Source organism: Nelusetta ayraudi, unplaced genomic scaffold (assembly GCF_046127955.1).
Source record: "Nelusetta ayraudi isolate G7.1 ecotype Tasmania unplaced genomic scaffold, CSIRO-AGI_Nayr_v1 ptg000274l, whole genome shotgun sequence".
NCBI lineage: Eukaryota > Metazoa > Chordata > Actinopteri > Tetraodontiformes > Monacanthidae > Nelusetta > Nelusetta ayraudi.
The window spans coordinates 172,895-180,191 of record NW_027466323.1 but is presented as its reverse complement, the minus strand read 5'-3'; the positions used below and the strand labels follow the sequence as shown (position 1 = coordinate 180,191).

General features: G+C 51.5%; 1 long non-coding RNA gene across 1 annotated transcript; it reads left to right on the top strand.

Moving 5' to 3' along the window:
* Window positions 1-6,310: 6,310 nt before the first annotated feature.
* LOC142882429 (uncharacterized) lies at window positions 6,311-7,095 on the top strand. Its single transcript, XR_012925788.1, has 2 exons — window positions 6,311-6,646; window positions 6,767-7,095. It is a non-coding gene; the product is annotated as an uncharacterized LOC142882429 (long non-coding RNA).
* Window positions 7,096-7,297: the final 202 nt, after the last annotated feature.

The window sequence follows — 7,297 nt, the reverse complement described above, 5'->3', positions numbered from 1 at the left end:
TCGCGTGGGAATGGCCCCCCCCGACCCTTCTTTTTCTTCTTCTTCTTCTTCTCCCTCACACACACGCACGCACGCACGCACGCACGCTATTGACGGCATAAACATGTAAATGAAGAACATTACTGCTGACAATCAATTGTCCGTGAGCGCCCAGCGAGACCCCCCCCCCCCCCTTCTATTAAAGAAAACACAAGCTGCCCCTACCTTTCTTTTCTGTTGGGGTGGGGGGTGGGGGTGCACCTTACCTCTCCCTACCTCCCCTCTCCACCCCTCACTCCTCACCCGCTCACACACACAAAACTTTTACAAAAACAACGAGGAGGAGGAGGAGGAGGAGGAGGAGGAGGAGGAGGAGAATAATAAAAAAAATGGGGTGGGAGAAAAAGAAAAGGCGGAGGGGGAATAATGGAGGTGGACAAATTGTTTAGACTGGCAGAAATGTGGCATTGTCTGGCTCTCAATGCAAGGAACACACACGCACACACACACGCACACACACACGCACACACACTCGCACACACACACGCACAGGCTGTTTTTTCTCCTCCTCCAGCGTTAATCTGCGTCGGGCCTCATCCCTCCTTCCACCAAACTACAAACTACCTCCTCCTCCTTCCACTCTTCTTCTACTATTTCAGATTATGTAATCTGCTTGATTCTCGGGGTCTCACCCCCCACTCCCCACTGCCCAACAAAAACACACACACAAGAAAAAAAACTGCTTCAACACGCTGGGAAAGCAAAATAAAAAAATCAAAGAGGACGTTGCAACATCTGCAGCTGCTCGCCCTTTTTTTCTTCTCTCTCTCTCTTTTTCATCCCCATCGCGTCGAGTCGAGACGTCCGCCAGGGCGAGTTGCTCTCGCCCTCGGACGCCGTTACGCGAACACACACACACACACACACACACACACACACACACACACACACACACACAAACACCATGGTCCAGGTGTCGCTCGCTTGCCCGCTCACTCACAGCTGGACGTGACAAGCAACACCTGGCCGAGGCCAAAGACTCAAACGCTTCACGCTGCCGGGATCACGTTTCACGCCAGGAGGAGGAGGAGGAGGAGGAGGAGGAGAGGGGAGGGAGGTGGGGGAAGGGGGAGGTAAGGGGGAGGAGAAAAAAATATTTCTCCTCTTTTTGGGCCGATTGTGCGACGACGACGATGAGCGGACGGGAGGTAAATTCCAGATTATCGTTTGTATTTTTCTTAAAACAGGAAGTGGCCGACGAGAGCGGGCGCAGGGAAGAGAACGAGGACGGTGCCGACAGCGCCCCCTCCCCCCCGCCCCCCTGCCCCCCTGCCTCCCACTGCTCCCCCCTTGCTACACCTCTGGGGGCCTGAAGGCCAACAGTCATCTGGAGGAGAATGTCACGGACGAGACGAGTTTGCCAGCGAAAAAGCGGCTCGTTAACACTAATTGGCCTGAGTGGCGAGGAGCACGCTTTGGCTTTGGATGAATAATGGGGAAAAAATAAAGAAATAAAGAAAGGAATTTTTTTTTTTTTTTTTTTTTACAAACGTACACACGCGTCCAAAACAATCGACGAGGAAACTGAGCCCTAATTAAAACGGCTGAAATTCTGATTTTTATTTCCCCTCTCCAAAAAAATTAATAAAAGATCTAATTTCCAATAAGCAAAAACTGGCGTGCACAAAAGTGGTGGAAAAATTGGCAGATTTGTTTTTTTAAATATATTTTTATTTTACCAATTTTTTTCTTTCTTTTGTATTTCTGACTGAATCCTTCATCTACAAAGCCTGTCTTAAAAAGAAAAAATATGATTGTCGGCGGAATCTGAGGCGTTTCGGCCGCGCGGCAGCAGCGCCGTGTGTGTGTGTATCTGTGTGTGTGTGTGTGTCGACGGTGGGGGGAGGGCAGGGAGGGCAGATAAGCGGAGCTCAGCCTGCCGTCAGCGCTCCGAGTTGGGCAGCAGGAAGGAGGACACGGAGCCGCAGAGGAGGCGGAGGAGGAGGAGGAGGGAGCTCGTGGCCAAGCCCTGCATTCCCAGGAGAGGGTTGGGGGGGTTGGGGAGTGGGGGTGGGGGTGGGGGTCAACAGACAGATCCGCTTGTTTTCTGGATTTGAATAAAAAAAAGCAAGAGAGGGAAAAAAATAAACAAAAAAAGAAAAAAGGAATCAAGCTCAATCGTGAATTTTGCTTCAATTCTGACGAGGTGATTTAGAGGGTGGAGGGTGGGGAGGGGCGGGGGGGTGTCAGCTCATATGGTCCCTCCAAAAACAAAAAAACAAACACATCACCTGGTTGCAAAATAAATCGTTAACGTTCAACTGGCTCAACTACAAACTTGCGCTAATCATTCTCTCCCTCTCTCTCTCTTTTTTCTTTCTTGCTGCTGCTGCTCGACCAAACAGGTGTCCGCCACGGCCGAACAGGCTGTCGGCTAAATTCTGCTCACACACACACACACACACACGCACGCAAGCACGCACGCACGCACGCACACACACACACACACACACACACACACACACACACACACACGCACACACACGCACACACACAGCCATACAGCACAAGCCTCGGCTCCTCGGCCTCTTGTTGCTGCCGCCGCCGCCGTTTGTGCTATTTAACGTGGAACAAAATTGCTCGTCTGCCATCGATCGACTGCTGCCGATCAATGAGACTGAAATCTGATCCGGATGAATCAGCGGCACGAGCTGCTGTTGCTGCTGCTGCTGCTGCTGCTGCTGCTGCTGCTGGCACGTTTCATATGGAGGAAACATATAGATGTTTAAAAAAAGGAGGATGGATGGATGGATGGTGGGGGGGAAGTGTTGTTAAAGGGATGAACACACACACACACACACATACGTGCGGGACACGGATCCGGCTTGTGCACATGGAATAATCAGGACTAACGGGGCCACGAGGTGTCACAGCACATTTGTGTCGGATGCTGAAGGTGGTGGAGGAATAAAAAAAAAGAGAAAAAGAAAAAAATTGAAGCAAGCAGTCAAAGTGAGGAGGAGGAGGTGGAGGTGAAGCAACAAATGTTGCCCCCGTCCCCAGCAGACACACACACACACACACACACACACACACACACACACACACACAAATCAACGAACAAGCGGCCCCTCCCTGCACTGATCACCATGTTTCTCCCGGACAGCCAGCAAGACTTCACCAGGGAGGAGGGGGTGGGGGGCGGTGGAGGTAGGTGATGGTGCTGGGGTTGGGGTTGGGGGGGGGGGCAACACGTACAGACGCATTTAAACTCACGGAGGCACGCTGGTGGAAAAGGATTTAAAATGAGAAAGATGGGGGGGAAAGGAGAAGAAGAAGAACAAGAAGGAGGAGGAGGAGGAGGAGGTGAAAACTGTCAACTCTCTTGGTCACAAGACGTGACTTTGCGCCTCCAGCGGCGGCAGCTGCTGCTGCCCTCAGCCGGCACACGGCGGCCCCGGCTCGGCGTCACTGCCGCTGACAACCCACCGCCGCCACCACACACACACACACACACACACACACACACACACACACACACACACACACACACAATTAAGCAAATAAATAAAAGCAATAAATCCCCCCGAAAAAAACAAACTTTCCAACAGTTTGTGTTTCAGGTCGACTTCTTTCTTTCTTCTTCTTATTGAGGGACTTTGACGCGCACGAGGACATAACGGTCCGCGCTCGTCAACGCGGAGCAGCGGAGCTCTCTCCAACTCGCGCGCGGACACACACACACACACACACACACACACACACACACACACACACAGGCGCACGGGCGCAAGCGGAGCCCGGAAAAAAAAATCAGGCGTCCATCCAGAGACTCGCTCCCTCGCCCGTCCCGTTCCCTCGCTCCCCTCCCTCGCTCCCCTCCCTCACCCCTCTGTCTCCCTCCCCTCCATTCCCACCCCCCTGCCCCCACGAGTCCAACTCCGGCCGCTTCTTACCGTTTTTCCGTCGCGGGTTGGCTTGTTTTCGCCTCTTGCACCTCGGGCCATCCGCCATGATCTCCTGCTTCATTGATGAGTGTGGCGGTGTGGTGCGGTGTGGTGCGGTGCGGAGTGTGTGTGCGTGTGCGTATGTGTGTGTGTGTGTGTGTGTGTGTGTGTGTGTGTGTGTGTGTAGAGGGGTGAGGTGGGGGTGGAGGAGGAGGAGGAGGGGGATCAGATGGCAGCTCCTCGCATGGACTCGATTCCTTGATTTTCAGCCTGATATCTGACGGGAAACAGAGACACAGCAGAGTGGCGTTAGCGTGCGTGCATGCGCGTGCGGGTGCGAGTGTGCCTATTGGGGGGGGGGGGGGGGAGAGAATCCACTTGCACTCACGTTAAGAAAAAGAAAGAGAAAAAGAAAAAGTAAACAAGTTGCTCTGGAAATTATTATTTCCAACACACAAGTAAAAAAATAAATAAAAATTATTAAATGTAAAAATAATAATAATTATAAGAGCCGGATGGAAAGAGTGACGATTTAAAATTTAAAACTTTGTAGGAGGAAAAATGTGCATTCATTCGGGTTTCCCCCCCCCCTCTGAAAATCTGACAAAACCAACAACAAGTTTCGCTCTTCATCTGCGCTCCGTCCGGATGAAGCGCCGCCGTGTCGCCGCTAATCACCAGTGACCACTGACGGATCTTTTTCTAAGGCTTCTGGCGGCGCCTGGGCGCTTTCAGCCCGGCGACGGAGCGGCCAGAGTCCCGCCGCACAAGTTCCAGCGCAATTTAAAAAGAGGAAGAAGAGGAAGGAGGAAAAGAGAAGAAGAAGAAGAAGAAGAAGAAGAAGAAGAAGAAGAAGAAGAAGAAGAGGCTGAAATAAACACAAACAAACAAACAAACAAACAAACAAACAAACAAGAAGAAGAGGAGGAGGAAGAAGAAGAAGAGAAGGAGAAAACAGAAACGAACCTCTGGCCGCAATAAATCCCAAAAATCCCGACTGGAGATATTTAAAGGAGCGCGAGGGGGAAGGAAAAAAAATAAAAAAAACAAAAATAAAAAAACAATCTCGCGCTGGAAGGAGATACGGAGGTAACGGTGCGCCGGGGCTCGGCCGCCCGCCTCACCCGGACACAGTGGAGCCTGAGGCGGCCACAGACACGCGGCGAGTCGCGGCGGCGGAGGAGGAAAAAAACTGGGGATAAAATGAAAAAAAGATCAAATTTAAAAAAAATCTGGGAGAAAAGGGGCGGCTAAAAGTGGAGGAGAGACGCTCGCGCGGCTGCGGAGTGTCGAGTCGTAGCGAGCCGAGCCGAGCCCGAGCCGTGCGTGTCGCCCCCGCGAGAGGAGCCGTCAGTCCGCGCGGGGCTGATCAGGGCGGGCAGCAGCAGCAGCAGCAAGCGGCGGCGACGACGACGGCGGGATAGGATGGGATAGGATGGAGAGGGAAGGGAAAAGGGGGTGGGGGGAACTCTCGAGAGGTGAGCGGAAAAAAAGGAAAAGCGGTGCGCGCACCTTTCCTCCACCTGCGCAGGTAACGGCGGAGAAGTTGAGCCGGAGTTTGACGGCTCCCCCCTCCCCGCGCTTTAAATAATAAAAGGCTGGAAGAAGAAGAAGAAGAAGAAGAAGAAGAACAAGAAGAACAAGAAGAAGAAGAAGAAGAAGAAGAAGAAGAAGAAGAAGAGAAAAAACAGGGAGATGGAAAAAGAGAAGAAGGAGAAGAAGAAGGAGCTGCAGCTCGGGACTGGACCTACCTGCTGCCCAGATCTTCTCCTCCTTGATCCGCCGACTCGAGTTTGTTCTTTTTTTATGACAATTATTATTTTTCAAAAATGTCTCCTTTTCTTGGGGTGTGTGTGTGTCAAAGTTTAAAAAAAAAAAAAAAAAAAACGCGCGCACACACGCGGTGCCGCTGCTCGTCCAACAGACACGCACACACCCGGCCGAGCTTTCCTTCGCTGCCGCTGCCGCTGCCGCTACCCGAGCCGTCGGTGCGCCGCTGCAGATCCCCCGTCTTGTTTTTTTTTTTCTCCACCCACCGGTGAGAATAATAAAAAACACAGCCTGAGATTAAAACTAAAGAGTTGCTTCTGCTGCTGCTGCGTCTGCTGCTGCTGCTGCTGCGACGGCGGTGGCGGTGGTGGCGGCGGCCGGAGAGCAGGAGCAGGAGCAGGAGCGAGGAGGAGGAGGTGGAGGAGGAGGTGGAGGAGGGACGGACGGAAGGAAGGCGCTCCTGCTGGGTTCGCAGGTTTACAACTGATGTCTTCCACCCACTCCAGGAAACAAACCTGCGCGGGGAGGACTGACGTGTTACGCCTCTTCTAATGACATTTTTTTCTCTCCTCTCCCCTCCACCCTCCTCATCCTCCCCCTCTTTCCACCTCCTTTTTCTTTTCGCAACACACAGAGGAGATAGAGGAGCCCACCTCCTCCCTCCACCCCTGAAACGCACGCCACCACCCTCCACCCCTGAAACGCACGCCACCTATCTTCACGGGAGGGGATAATTGAGGAGAGCCAAACGTGAGGAGCATCTTCTGGGCTGAACGTGAAGTTGTTTCTTCTTCTTCTTCTCTTTTTTCAGCTGTGGGTGGGGTGGAGGGTAGGAGGCAGTGTGTGTTAGTGTGTGTCGGTGTCTTCTCTCCCGTTTTGTGTGTGTTTTTTCTCGTGTTTTTGCAAGGGAGACAAGAAACTTGGAGCGTGTCCACGGCGGCCGTAGTCATGTAAGGACCATTCTTCTTCTTCTTCTTCTTCTTCTTCTTCTTCTTCTTCTTCTTCTTCTTCTTCTTCTTCTTCTTCTTCTTCTGCTCGTTTTATTTTTTTTCTCCCTTTAAATTCTGCAGCGAGCGGAGGACGCGGCGGGAGGCGAACGGCAGATCATTTTTATTTTTTATTTTTATTCATTCATTCACTCCGGTCGTTTTCTGCGCAAAGAAAAGGTTTGAGAATTTTTATTTCTGACATATGAATGTTTAGAAAATCAACGCACGCTGCTAAAATGCATTTGTCGTCTTGTGTCTGATTTCGCCATTAAAATAACTGTTGTAAACTTTAAATCCTATGGATGTGAATCGATATAATCTCCTGTAATTGTTTCGGAATAATATGCAATTATTTTTTTTGTCGATTAAAAAAATGAAAAGGATTAAATAAAAGCGTGAATTTGATTTTATTCGCCTGTTTGGTTTTTTTAAGGGGTTGTAGTTTTTTTCCCCCTTCCTTTTTATTTGCACCGCGTCTCCGCCGCGTGTCACCGCAACGCGCGATTTCACCTGTGCTGCGATACCTGCCGCGCGCGGGCAGGTGCGTCGAGCGTGTGTTGGAGCGCGCGGCAGAACTCGGCGCGCACTTTGCTTTTCTGCCACTGCGGCTAT